Here is a 14,805-nt window from a genome sequence, read left to right as displayed (position 1 = left end):
TTAGCGTTAAATGCCAGAATGGACTTTTAAAAAGCAGACACTGAACACAAACACTATCCCTGGCCCCTTTATTTTAAGACTCAATCCCTGGTAAACCAAATTGAGGATCTCCTGGGAAAATGAAGAACTGAAATCAGATAAATGTTTTCGTTCTAAAGATAAATTATTGGGAAAAGTCCAGTGAAATCACCTTGCCTCTCCAGACAATTCTCTAATACGACCACACACAAGGTAGAAGTAGACATATTTATATATGACCAAAACCTGTCTCTTAAGGATTCTCTCTGGGGTCAAGTCATCTACCTAAATCAACGACATCCAAAGTATGTATAAGCTTCCTTTCTCTCCCTCTCCGCCTCTACACATTCAAGCACATTCGGTCTACAGAAATCTTCCTCCCAATGGTCCACCTTTGCTGTGTCTTTCTCATCTGCTGCAGCAAGTCTGGAGGCTGTGATGTGTAGTGGAAATAACATCAGACATGGAAATCAAACCAAGTACTGAGGGGCAGCGAGTAAGGTGATTTGACCTCTCAGCTATTTTCTCCTCTGTTAAATGGGAATTATGGTCCTACCTCAATTACACTCAGGACTAAGTTTAGAGTACTTTCGTGTCACACAGAAAGGAAAGGTACCATTATCAGACTTGTAAACCAAGGATTCTTTCTCTATCTTTATAGCCCATCACAGACCTACCACACACTAAACTTTTTGCAAATGACTATTAAAAACAGATCCTGCATCGATGCACTGGGCCCATAAAGGAAACTCCATTAGTTTAAAAGTAAACACTTCAGGCAATTTCCTCCTCCTTTTCCCCTCTCTATCACATACCAACCAAATCTTTCAGTGATCAGCCCGGCTGTCGTGGCATCGTCTGGTCACAGTGTGACTCTCTTTATGACACCACTGCACTGAAGTAGGCCAAACAGCATTGTTCTGCTGCCTTACTGGTTCCAAAAAAAAGAAAAAACAGTGTGGCAAGTTCCTTTGATCTCTATCATCTAGGGAAATGTAATACTAAAGCAAATATGTATATATATTAAAGAAATCACTAGTAATTTTTCCACCTAACAATTCTGCTTACAGTGCCCAAGCACACTGTCCTGTAAACTATCAACATCCATTAAGCTACAAGGATAAGAGTTTTGAAAGAGTTTCATGGGCAAGAAATCTAATGATGTGCTGGTAGACAGCAAATGTAGTTGCCAACTTAAGTCCAACTGGAAGAAAGCTACCTCAATATTTGATGCTGTGAGACCGGATCAGCATTTAAAGAAGAGATGCCATTATCTCCATGTCTGGCTGAAACAAGTTTCAAGTCTGGATCTTAAGAGGACTGATTTGATTCTCCCAGAGAGGAACTTTTTAAGTACACATTTCCTGATTCAATAGTTTACCCACTACACTTAGGAAAGCTTTCTAAAAAGTATTTTATATTTGCTAAGTAGATGGCAATTATAAATCAAAGTTTTGATAACAAATATTCTTAACTTTGAAAGCTAAAACCATATTTCCAAGTGTCAAACATCAAACTAACGAATGGTTCTATGGAATCTACAGTAAAAAAGTTATTAAGGTAAATTAAATGATGGACATTGACTGCTTTTCATTTGTACATCACTGTTTAGATTTTTTTTCAACGTTCAAAAAAATGTAACTGCTTTAAAAGCGCCGGATGAAACTAAACAACCTAAGATTGCTCCAGTCCACCTCTGGCATTCCAGGTGGCACAAGTTATACACCAAAGAAAAGAGGTGACAAGGAAATCCTACCAACTGAAGAAGTTAACATATAAAAGCCCCACAGCTATGTGTGGTGTAGGGGGAAAACACCAGAAGTTCCATTTGGGCGTGTTAAGTTTTAGATGCTTATCAGACGTCGAACTGGACACGTGAAGAAGGTAGCTGAGTTAAGACCTGGACGAGACAGAAAATTTTAGTTATATTCATCTAGATAATTTTTAAAGCTGTGAGTCCCAGGGCACGGTGTAGATCATTTATCAGACATCTATTGTGTGTCAGTTACCGTTCCACATGCTGGGGATAAATCAGTGAAGTGCACAGTTACAAATCCCTGCCCTTCAGGACTTTACATTCTAGTGGGAGGAACAAGGCAATAAGTAATGAAAATAAATACACACATAGTGTGTGAAAAGAGGATACTCTAGGGGAAAAGACAGAGCAGGGCGAGACCTTAGGTACAGAAAACTCTTGTTGAGATGTTTTGCTGCAAAGCAGAGCAGAGAAATAAGCAACAGTGGGCAGAGGAAGCGGGGTCAAAAGAGGGAGATTTTGTTTTTGTATTTGTCTTAAGATGGAAGAAAAGCAGAAAAACTGTATGCTGTTGAGAATAATCCAGTAGAGCCCAAAACATTAACGACACGAGAGACAGGAAATGAAGGAAATGACTACTGAGAGGGCCTGCAGGACCGGCCGGACCGGCCTTGCAGGGTGAGAGCCCCAGAGCTCCTGTTGCTCCGCCTCCAGGTAGTGGGAAGGCGGAGTCTGTGCTGCAAGCTGGGCCCACAGGGAGGTGAGTGTGGGCGGAAGTTCTCTGCAGACCGCTTTGGTTTTTCTCACTGAAGCAGGAAACCCAGCAGGAAGCCAGGGAGGAAGTATGAAACTGTCATCTAGGAAACCGGGCAAGTGAATGGACTAGGAGGGGGGAAAAGTATGACTGCTCAGCGGCCTCAAGGGCCCACCTGGATCTTATGAACTAACTGCGAACCAACACTAGGAAATTCCCCTAGGATAAGACATACCGGCTGTCAGCCTTTCTGCTAACAAACGAAACATTCTTTAACACAAAGTGCTGGAAATGGCAAACGTCTAAACATATCTTGAGCACATCAAATATAAAAACAAGGCCCTGGGAAAGTTGCAATTTCTCCAGATAATATCCTGAAAGCGACTACAACCCTTTTCATACCATATTCATAACTGCTTTATCACCCCTTGAAGGGAGTCATCCGTCACTGAAGGATTTAATAACCTTGGTCTGAAGTTAACTCCCTCACGTCAGACCACTGTAAACAAAGGATGGGTTTGAATGCCTTCAACCAATTATCTACTGTAACAGTAAAGCATAAAGATACATTCTTATTCATAGAAGTGCAAATTTACACATAAAAGATTATCTAGGAGCAAGCAATTAATCACCAGAAACTGCCATATAAAATCTATTCCTAATTATATTGTGGTGATGATGGCAGAGCTCTGTGAATATACTAAAAACCATCGATTTGTATACTTCTTTAATAGATGAATTATGTCTTAAGGGAGTTTTACCTCAATAAAGTTTTTTTTAATCTATTCCAAGTTTTTGATCTCAAATGAATCATTTTATCATCAGGAAGTAAAATATTTATTTTTTATTTTTTTTTTAGTTTGTTAAAATTTAATGGGAAATGGAGCCAATACAGTATGTTCTGATGGGTCATAAATATTAACCTTGTAGGGATCCAGAAATCACTCAGAATGAAGGGCAGAGTTTGGCTGCAGGTTTGGAGTTGGGGTGTTTTTAATTTGTAGGTTCTGGCCCTCCTGTTTCATCCCTTTGATCAAGACATACTCACAGCACCTTGACCAAAATGAACAGCAATCTTTTGACCATGGATAGCTCCAAAAAGCTCCTACATCTTAGCAACTCATCAGCAAGACTGAATGGAAACCAATATGTGGACCAAAATAAAAGAAAAAATGTCCTAAGTACCAATTCCGGTCACATCACATTTCTCAGGCTTATGTCACTTCACAGAAATTTTATACTTCAAAGCTAACCAACAGGCCAAAGAACTCATAAATTCTATTTTTCTCCCTGAGACAGTAAAGATAAATAAATTCAACAATTTCACCACTGATGTTTCAACCATGAAAATAATATTCCTATAAAGACTACAAGTGAAGATTATATTCTTCTAGGCAAAAGAATTATAAGACGGAACTGACAACATTCCGGTGTTCATGGAAGGATCGATGGATATAGAAGTCAGAAAACACAGCTACTAAAGAGGCTCAGCCAGTTCCAAAACGGAACCTGTGGGCGTGGACAACGCCAGCGACCTCTCCTGACCCGGGGCTCCCTCACTCCGCGACCCAAGCAGCCGGCATCTGTGCTGCGTCCTTCAGAAGGTAGCTGTGAGGACCCACCGGAGTCAGGGAGGGCTATCCAGCAGGGTAAGGCCTTCTGCGAACAGAAGCATCATCCCCATTTCACACCTGAAACGCTGTCTCTGTGATAAGCTATTGATCGTCTTCTGCTCTGCATGTAGGAAATGTACTCTCTGTCTCAGGCGCTATATCAGAATACCACTGACTGGACAGCTTAAAGAAGATTTATTTCCCACAGTTCTGGGGGCTGGGAAGTCCAAAATCAAGGTCCTGGCCGATCTGGTTCATTCAGTCCCCCGCCTGCTCTTTGCAGCCTTCTCTCTGTGTCCTCACACGGCAGAGCGAGAGGCCACACTCAGGTCTCTTTCTCTTCATATAAGACACCATTCCCATCCTGAGGCTCCACCCTCACGACTTCATCTAAACCTAATTACCTCCCAAAGACCTCACCTCCAAATACCAAAATACTCGGGGTTAAGACGAGCATATGAAATTTGGGGGAGCACAATTCAGCCCCTTAGCACTCCCCTGCATAATACTGGGTTAGCCAAAAGTCAGTTGGGGTTTCTCTGGAACAAAACCCGAACGAACTTTTTGGCCAACCCGACATATTTAAAGACTGTCTTCAGGCAGAAATTAAACCTCTGCATAAAAAAATAAACAGGGGGCAGGGGAGAGTTAAAGAATGGCTTATTTTTAGGGCTTCCCTGGTGGCGCAGTGGTTGAGAGTCCGCCTGCTGATCCGGGGGACGCGGGTTCGTGCCCCGGTCTGGGAAGATCCCACGTGCCGCCGAGCGGCTGGGCCCGTGAGCCGTGGCCGCTGAGCCTGCGCGTCCGGAGCCTGTGCTCCGCAACGGGAGAGGCCGCGACAGTGAGAGGCCCGCGTACCGCAAAAAAACAAAACAAAACAAAAATCTAAATAAGCATAGCTGGAAAGTAATTCTAACCTCATTTCAGAACTGCATGGTATCTACCCTACAGTAAACCCTCCAATATTCACTGCTGCAATTTATAACCCCCAAGGGCAGGATCAAATGGTCCTCATCTCTGAGTGCCCCGACCATCCGATAAATGGTCTTACAATAAAGAAATTAATATAAATCTTTACATTTATAAGTATCTAGCGGATAAAGACCTTTGGCCAGAATTAGCTTATTTCAAAAAACTTCAAAGTATCCCTTTCCCTTCATAAAATGAAATCCTTTGCCAAACGAGGAACACGGGTAACCAAGAGGAAATAAAGCTGACACGGAACCACTAAGAAATCAGTACTACTACATTTTACATGAACCCTAACCTAACACCATTATATCAGCATTATGCCCATTCTTTTTAAAATGTAACAGACTGTATTCCCAAATTTATACCTTTATGCCTTTCCCCCGGAGGATGGAGAATGAGGCATACGCAATATATTTATGGTCCTCATTTCTCCCTCCCTATGGCAAACAGCAGAGAAAATCAAAACTGCAACACAGCTGACACCAGAAAATAAGTAGATACTTTTAATTTTTTCAAATAAATAACAAGGGCTAAAATCCAAAACAGTGACAACACCAAATGCTAGCAATGATGTGGAACAACAGGAACTCTCGTTCACTGCTGCTGGCAAAATGGTACAGAAACTTTGGAAGACAGTAGAGCAGTTTCTTACAAAGCCCAAGATACCCTTACCATAGATCAGAAATCAGGCTCCTTGGTACTTATCTACATGAGTTGAAAACTTATCTCCACACAAAACTTGCACACACATGTTTACAGTGGCTTTATTTGTAACTGCCAAAACTTGGAAGAAGGAAGATGTACTTCAACAGTAACTGGATAAACTGTAGTACATCTAAACAATGAGATATTATTAGTGATAAAAAGGAAGCTAGCAAGCCACACAACAGACATGCAGACTGCTAAAATGCATACTACTGGGTGAAAGAAACCAATTTGAAAAGGCTCCAAACTCTGTGATTCCATCTCCATGACATCTAGAAAAGGCAAAACTGTGAAGACAGTAAAAAGATCCGTGGCTGCAAGGGGCTAAGGGGCAGGGAGGGAGGCACCAGCAGGTGGAGCACTGGGTGTATTCAGAACAGTGAACCTATTCAGCGTGTACTGCAATGGTGGATTCACCCTATGAAACATCTGTCAAAGCCCACAGAGTGTACAACACAAACGCTGAACCATCGACTCTGGTTAATAGCAAGGTATCAATACTGATTCATCAACTCTAACAGCGTACCACACGAATGCAAGATGTTAATAACAGGGACAACTGGGTGGCCGGAGACACGTGGGGATTCTCTGTACTTTCCACTCAATTTTCCTATAAAACTAAAACTGCTCCCGGGACTTCCCGGGTGGTCCAGTGGTTAAGAATCCACCTTCCAATGCAGCGGACGCGGGTTCAATCCCTGCTGGGGGAACTAAGATCCCACACGCCACAGGGCAACTAAGCCCACGCACTCTAGAGCCCGTGCGCCAAAACTACTGAGCCCATGCACTCTGGAGCCTGTGCGCCACAACTAGAGAGAGAGAAGCTCACGTGCCGCAACAAAAAAGCCTGCATGCCGCAACTAAGATCTCATGTGCTGCAACTAGGACCTGATGTAGCCAAATAAATAATTGAATAAATAAACATAAACATTTTTTTAAGTAATAAAATAAAACTGCTCCATAGAATAGCCTATTAATTAATTAAATAGTGGTTTCATTTTTTAACGTTTTTGTGTATCACATAAATAAAATATTACTTATCCAATAATAAATGTTTATGCAATCAATTTAAGCCTGTTCACAAAACTGAAGAAAACTTTCCCCAAAAAAGCCAGACTGCTTCAGACATTACTTTTTTCCAGCATGTTTTGTTCTTCCTTTCCATTCAAAGATCAAAACTTAGCCCGCACCTGCCGCCAGCACACTTCAGAATGAATACTAATTGCTCTACTTCCTTCCCTGCACATCTAACACGTTTTTAAAAAGGTGAACATTCCGTTACCGAACATTTCCCCTTACCTATTCAATGTGAGAATTATACATATGCCCTGTGGAAAGAGCAGAGCCTACGAAAGAGAGACTGCCTAGATAGGCAGTCAAAGAATATACAAATAGGTAAGCAGTTTTCTACATACTTTTTCTCATTATAAAATATCCACACACAAAAAAAAGACAACAGTAAGAGCTAAATACCTAAAACCAAAAGGAGAAAATAACTGTTCAAACGCTTCGATCTTGATAATGCTTTTCTATATAATTTTGGTCGATTAATAAAGAATGTGAATTCTTTCTTACCATCCCCCCTCATATATTTAAAATTCCTAGGTAACGTTTCAAACTATTTTCCTATGTTTTACATCTAATTTATGAAAACTGTTTCTTTTGCTAAGCAAACAAACAGTAGTATGTGTGTCCAAAAAAATTAAGATTTAGTAATTTGAGTTCTTCCAAAATGACTTTTATTAAATCCTTGTAAAAGAAAAGGCATTTATATTGGGAGGTAGATGCAAGTATTCAAGAGTTTTTCTCGTGTTTTTTGTTGGGTGGTAATATCAAAAAATACAGAAAGCTCATCATATGTGTAAAATATCAACTGCCTATATTAATATATTTAAAATGTTTGAAAAAATAAAAGGTGATTAGTAAAACAACAAAAACTTCTTATAAAGATAATCAAGAGCCGTTCTCCAACCTCACTCCTGAGACCACACAAAAAGAACCTGGTCATCTGCACCTGTACATAAGCACTACGGTTGTTTGTGCAAAGCATAAATTGGCCCAATAAGAAATCCTGAAAACAATGCAAAAGGAAGGAATACCACCTGGCATTTTACTAAATGCATACAAGTCAAGTCACTCCTGCTGCTGACGTTCAAAACCAGTAGAAACTTGACTATGGCACTGTTTCTAACCAGCTATTTTTAAATTATTAGAAGATAATCTTGTGAGCTTGAGGTAAATACAGCTGTGCAGCACGCACCATCTAGAGGCATTTGACTTAAACAATTTTTCAAATGCATAGTATATTCAACTCTATATTGTTCCTCTGAAGCTGAACAGTCACATACAAACTGACCCTTTTTTGAAACTGCAACTACAAAAGCTCATTCACTTTGTAGAAACAAGACATGAGAAACAGATCTAATTGTTCATCTTTAGAACCAAGTGATTATTTCTACTCTTTACCGGCAAAAATATTTTAGCTTTATGAAGGATCCCCCATACTTACCTACCATATTCTTAAAACTTCACAAGTAACTTCTGATTAATCCTCTAAAATTAAAATGTTTTCTTCTTTCTCAAGTGATTCACATCCATTACTACCTCATTTTATCACAAAAACCTGAGTACAACTGTCATATGAATCATCATAAAACCCTACGTACAGAACACAACTGCCATTAACCTCTTAATGCACCAACCAGCTAATGCCATTAACCTGCAGCCTCTGCCAGCTTCCATCACTCCTCCTCTCGCTACCAAACTTCTCAACATTTCCTCACCAACTGCAGACTAGCTTCCACCGCCAATGGCCATTCTCCACCTCCTGGGCTGCTCTGCTCAACAAAGTCTCAGGGCTTCCACTGACTCCTGATTAAGTCAATGGCACTTTTTCATAGTGTTTTCTCAGTTCTCATTCTCTAGTCCAAAACCGAGAACGTGTGATTCTACTGTCACCCCCCTACTTTGAAGCGCCCTCTACCCTGTATTCTCTTTATATTGCTTTACCTTTCAGACCGCTTTCCCTCAAATCGTTCTTCCAGGGCTTTCCCTGGTGGCGCAGTGGTTGAGAGTCCGCCTGCCGATGCGGGGGACGCGGGTTCGTGCCCCGGTCCGGGAGGATCCCACGTGCCGCGGAGCGGCTGGGCCCGTGAGCCGTGGCCGCTGAGCCTGCGCGGTCCGGAGCCTGTGCTCCGCAGCGGGAGAGGCCACAGCAGCGAGAGGCCCGCGTACCGCAAAAAAAAAAAAAAAAAAAAAAAAAAAATCGTTCTTCCATTTCCTCCTCTTGCCATAATACTGGCTGTTCTTTCCCAATAACTTGATGCTCGGCATTACCTCAGCACTGGCTCCTCCGATGAGAGATTCAGTGGGGGCCCTTTGGTGGCATAAACAAATCTCAAAGCTGGCTGGGCCACAGGTGTGTGGAGGAAGGCCAGGGGAAGCCCTTTCACAAAGGTCACCTCTAATAGGATTGGGGGGGGGGGGGTGAAGGAAAGAACAGAGGTCAGGCTCTGGCTTGGAATCCTGGCCTCCCCACTCACCACCCGTGGGCCTTGGTCAAGTTGCTTAACTCCTCTAAGTCTTGGGTTTCCTCGCTGGTACCTCAGAGGCATTTAGACCTGCAAGGATTAAATAATTCACGCAAAGACAGAACAATATTAAGGAAATGAAGTCATCCATAATCCCATCATCCAGCGATAAGCACTATTAACATTTGGTATATTTCTTTCTAATCCTTTTCCTCAGCCTCTGTGAGTAAATGTGGGTGTGCACATAATTGGAATCATACTGCATAAACAGTTTGGCATCTACAGTTATTTTTCCCACTGAGCTTTACATTATATTTTTATATCATGATGATTTTTAGTGGTTGCATAATATTTCCTTTTACGGATGGACCATGATTTAACATTTCCCTTCTACTACTGGGTGCTTAAACTGACAAATCACTATGTTTAATTTCTTTTTTGTTCCATTTTTTTTCCTTTCCCAGAAAAAAGTCTCTTCCTCTCTATTCCACCAAATTTTTGAGCCAAAAATTGTTAACAATGGCTAATCAATCATCAAATAGTGTGAGAAACACATTTTCATCAAGGAAGAAGAAAATAATGTCTTAGAGAGTAAACATCCCCTATTAAACTAAAAATCACTGCCCTGCCCTGAAGTTATCTTTGGAAGCTTTGTGAGTCACCATGTTCTTTTAAATGGGTCTGGTCTTCCTTCACTGGGATGTAAGTGCTCTGAGGACAGGGACTTTACCTTTTTTGTATCTTCAGCAACTAAAACAGTATCTAGAGCATAACTACCGCTCGCTATATTAAGTACTAGCTGCCTTTATCTGCCAGGCACTTTCCTAAGCATTTTTGCACACCCTCTGAGGTAGATTCCTCATTTTTCCCACAAAGAGGCTAAGAAATAACTTACCCCATCAGGTCTCACAGTGAGTGACGGGGCAGAACTACGGAAAGAACACAGTCTAGCCATTTACCACCAACTTACAACGAATAAACTGATGACTTACACCAACAGAGCCTCCACGTGACAGCATTAAAAATGGAACATGCTTTATTTTCCCGTTAATTAAATTTTAACATTTTGGTTTTACTATTTTTCATTACAAACAGATATGTCAACTAAATCGAGAATTTAAAAGATTGTGGAGGGCAAGGCTACAACCCTAATCACAGTCAATATATGGAATTAAAAATATGGTCCTATAAATAAAAAAGAAATACATACTAATGAGCTTTTGAAATAACCTGTTTGGACCTAGGATACTTACTACACTTCTTTCTATTTTTCTGTAAATTCAGCATTCTCTGCTGCCAATCTAAATGTCCTGATTTCTTTTAATTAAAGAAAACATTTTATACATGTCACATTGAAATTATTACATTTTCTAGAAAATGCTGCACTCTCTTTCCTCATTCCAGGTTATCTTAAGAAGCACCCATTTCTCCAGTGAGTTAAAAGGTATCCCAACCTGCGGCCGCTTCCCTTGTCCCTCTAAACACATCCCAACCCCGTTCCTAACACCAGCCCCACAACTCCCTCCAACCACACACACCCACGTTCTTCCATCAGTAAACTGGGCCCGTGAAAGGGCTTCACATTAGCTTTATATAGAAACAGATTTGTCAATTTTGTCTTTTGCTCCTTTTTTTAAAAATGTAGTGGACAGTCTTAGAAACCATGGTGGTAGGCAGCTCCTCAAGACAAAGGCATATGGTAAGGAGACCAAACCGTTAACAAAATGTGTCATTCACATCACAACCTATTTTACAGCCTGAAAAGTCTGACTTTGTCGTGGACCTATATTCAAAGACTCAAAGCTACTCAATCTTACAGTAAATACTTTCCAATAACTTGGAGCCACAAGCACATTTTAAAATTTAAAGGCAGCCACACATACCCGTGAACAGAGACATTTCTAAACCCTTGTATTAATCATCTAGCCCGTGGCCAGACTGCTGTAAATCAACGGTTCTCTCAGTCCCTTTGGTACAGTGTAACAAGAGGGAAGAGACAGAAGGAAACATTTTAGCCATGTTATCTCCATTGGGCTAACATTTATTTGAGTTTTACAAACAAATCCTAGAATAGCAAACAAAGACTCAGTTTAAAAAAAAAAGGGCTTCCTATGTCATTATAAAACGGATGGTTCCATTGGTTACTCAGACTAGCATAATAGCAAGCAAAACCTTTGACCTTGGAAAAGCAATGGTAAATGTTAATACCTACTGTTAAATTACATGGTTTATCAATTTCCTCAAAACCAAAAATAAATCTCCCACGAGTAAACTATTACATGAGTAAACAAAAGCTTGTCTTGTTCTATCATTTGCTTAAAAGCAGGCACAAGGGCAGTGGGAGAGGGATTAAGAAACACAGCCAGACAAGTCCATAAACCTCCAGTGTAAAATAAAACTACCCTGCAGGAGCAGCCAGCGCGGTCGGACCTAACAGCTGTACACAGTTGCACTAATTAAAATGAAGAGCTAGTCTGCATGACACACAGGCCATTCGCTGAACCTTCCTGAGGAGTTGACGGGGTTCCCCAGGACACTCCACGCCCGCACCCCAGCCCACCACCAGACCTACAAGCTAAAAAATAAACCGGCACATGGCTCAGGGTACCCACATTTGAAGATACACACACATTCAAGCATTTCAGAAGTAATCACAACCATGTAGACTGGAACATATCCTACAGGCTATAAAAACCCATTCACACACAAAGGAAGTGGTGCAGCTACATTACGTCAGCTCTCGCCTCAATTCATAAATGCAAAACCACAAAACAAGACAAAAACCTACATGGCCTTTTGCTGGAAACCTTCTCAGAGTGAATGACTAGGTTAAGTCTTCAAATATGTTACTGAACAGCACTCGTTGATGCATCACTTCCAACAGCCAGGGGGAAGGAAGAAGTGTCATCTTAGTCCATTCTCTCATGCAACCAGATCAAATAACGTTTCAAGCACAGCCTGCCAAGCACCAGGGCCTGCCAGAGTACAATGAGCACTCAAGTGCTCCGGACTGAAAACCACCTTTCACTGGCCCCAGAGATCTTTATAAAATACTTTAAACGCTACTAAATTACAGAGTTGAAAAAAACAAACACAGGCTTCTAACTGCTGCTCCCATACTATTGTGAAGTTGCTGTTCAATGTTAAGCCTCTAAAATGTCTGCCTTGTGTTATTAACTAGGCAATGTAGATTTTCAGAAAGGCAATTGCCTCTCAGAGCCCAAATCTAACACACACATAAAAATGCAGAGTTTGGTTGTGCATCTGGAAATAATTGCCCACGGATCAACAGGCTTACATGGGATATTGTTCCCGTCTGTAGGGTTTCAAATCATGTCTACTTTAAATTTGGAGTTCCTAGGAAGAAAAAAAAAGGAAGGAAAAAGAAGAAAGTAAGAATGACCAGAATATAGTAATGTTGGCGTGTAATTTAAAGGACTTCGTCAACTCTGTTCTCAACTTTCACTCAGCGTCTCAACCGTAAAGCACAAAGACACACATATCAAAGAGAAAAATTAATCTCTCTACTGACCTCAGGGCCCAGTCACATACCATTTTTTTGAATTTCCATATGGCTGAGAGGAGGCCTCCAGCCAAACAATGCCCCAAGGAGAACAGTGGCACATGTGGGCCAGGAAGGCGACTGGCTGGGAGTAAAACAAAGTAACCTATGACAAGAGTTTCTTTTTCAGCAAACAGAAAGTGGTCAAGCAGGTCTCCATACAGCTTCAACCAGAGTACAAGATTTGAGTAAACAGGTGGAGGGGGGCAGGGAAGCCATCACCTCAAACAAAAAATAAAAAATAACAATTTAAACTTAGAGCAATCTTCTTCAAAACTATCCTTGCGTTTTAGCTAACCTGATAAAATAACAGTATTGTGATACAAGAAACAAATTTTATTTGTCACTTAAGCAGCCCCAAATTACTTTATAACCAAGTCCATCCGATTCACTTTATTTTTAAACTTAAATTTACTCCACAGTAAGCAATAAAGCTCCTGATCAAACAGAGGCTTTTGGATTATACATTCCTCATCTTCAGCTTTCCTTTTAAAGAACACACACACACACACACACACACACACACCCCTTTAAAAAAAAAAAAAAAGTGTTTTCTCTGCCCTAAACATGTTTTCTTACTTGGTTTATTTAATTGGGATTTCTAGAGTTTTGACAATTTAAAACAAACAAAAACCCAAAAACTAGTAAGCTCAACAGAAATGCAATGGGACACAGCAAACACCTATTCCTGATTCCTGGAAAGCCACCATCATTCTTCATAATACCCGAGTTGTTCATCTCTCTGGGGTCATCGACCTCAATCCCGTACACCCACCTCCGAGAGCCCCTGCGCCCACAGTTATCCAACTTCCTGGCCCGAGACCCGCGTCCCCCTCGCAGCAAGAGGGGCCAGCCACTTGCCTGCGGCCGGTCGCAGCAGGAGATGAGCCCTGGGGCCTCCTCTCCTCCTCCTCCTCCTCGTCCTCCGGTGCAGGGCCCCCTCGCAAACTCAGGCCCGTGGGCACCGGAGGGACTGGCGGGGGCTCGGGGCGTGAAATGCACTTGCTAAACAAAAGGAGGCCCGGGCGGCCGCAGGGCAGCAAGGCGCGGGCGCATGTCCCCGCGGCTCAGCGGCTCCGGGAGGCGGTGGCCGCGCCGGCCCCGCCCGCAGCTAGGGGAAGCGGCCGCCGCGGCTCACTCTCCTTCAGCCCAGGCAGCCGGGCCAACACTGCCACATGCCAGTGACCCAGACGCTGGGAGAGAAAGAGCAGCCTCCCCGCTGCGGCGGCGGCGGTGGCGGCGGCGGCCGACAAAACCCGGGCTGGAGCCTGGCCCGCTCCGCGCGCACCTCTGCCCGCGGGGACGCGCGCACACAAAGCCTGTGCCGCTGCAACTGTACCTCCTGCCCAGCTCGGCCAGCCTCCCCTCTTCCCCAGTCCCCCCTCCCCTCCCGACAGCCGGAACTGGGAGGCTGTGTGATTGATGGCAGCTCTTAATAGCGTGGTCAGCTAGAAAATGCATCTGCAAGCAAGATATTAAAGAGGCAGCGCATCCCCGTGAGTGATCAGCAGTTCTCACATCCTAGAGCTGCCTCTGCTTCTGCCAGGAATATTAATGCCAACCACCTCTGACGTCTAACAAATGCAGATGAAATAACCAACAATCACAGACACGATGAACGTCTGTTTCAAAGATGCACAGGAGAAAGAAGCATTGTTTGGTGTCAAGCAACATTTCTGACCCCAATTTTCCTTACAGTTTAAGAATTCTCTGTGAGTCATTTGTTTAAAAAGTCTTCTCCCCGATCTTTTTTCCCCAAGAAAACAAAGATCCATCTGCTAGACAAGGCATGGCTTAAATTGGGCTTGATTGAAATCCATCTAATAAGGAAGCAAAATACACATTCCTTGCCATGTAGCCTTAAATAAACATAAAACCCACCAGAGCTACCAGAT

At 42.3% G+C, this 14,805-nt stretch overlaps 1 protein-coding gene across 7 annotated transcripts in view; it reads right to left on the bottom strand.

Annotated features, from left to right (window-relative positions):
- Window positions 1-14,805, bottom strand: part of RERE (arginine-glutamic acid dipeptide repeats) — a 418,432-nt gene that overhangs the window by 294,475 nt on the left and 109,152 nt on the right. The window contains exon 1 of one of the 7 annotated variants that reach the window (XM_067018159.1): window positions 13,686-14,078. The exons of 5 other annotated variants lie outside the window; for them this stretch is intronic. The gene's annotated coding sequence lies outside the window, so the exon portion shown is untranslated. Of the gene's footprint in view, window positions 1-13,685; window positions 14,079-14,805 lie in introns of those variants that run through there. One more of the 7 variants, XM_067018156.1, reaches the window with a different exon arrangement.

This window comes from Kogia breviceps, chromosome 1 (genome assembly GCF_026419965.1).
Source record: "Kogia breviceps isolate mKogBre1 chromosome 1, mKogBre1 haplotype 1, whole genome shotgun sequence".
Classification (NCBI taxonomy): Eukaryota; Metazoa; Chordata; class Mammalia; order Artiodactyla; family Physeteridae; genus Kogia; species Kogia breviceps.
Note: the sequence above shows the minus strand (reverse complement) of the source record. Positions and strands in the feature narration are given on the sequence as shown.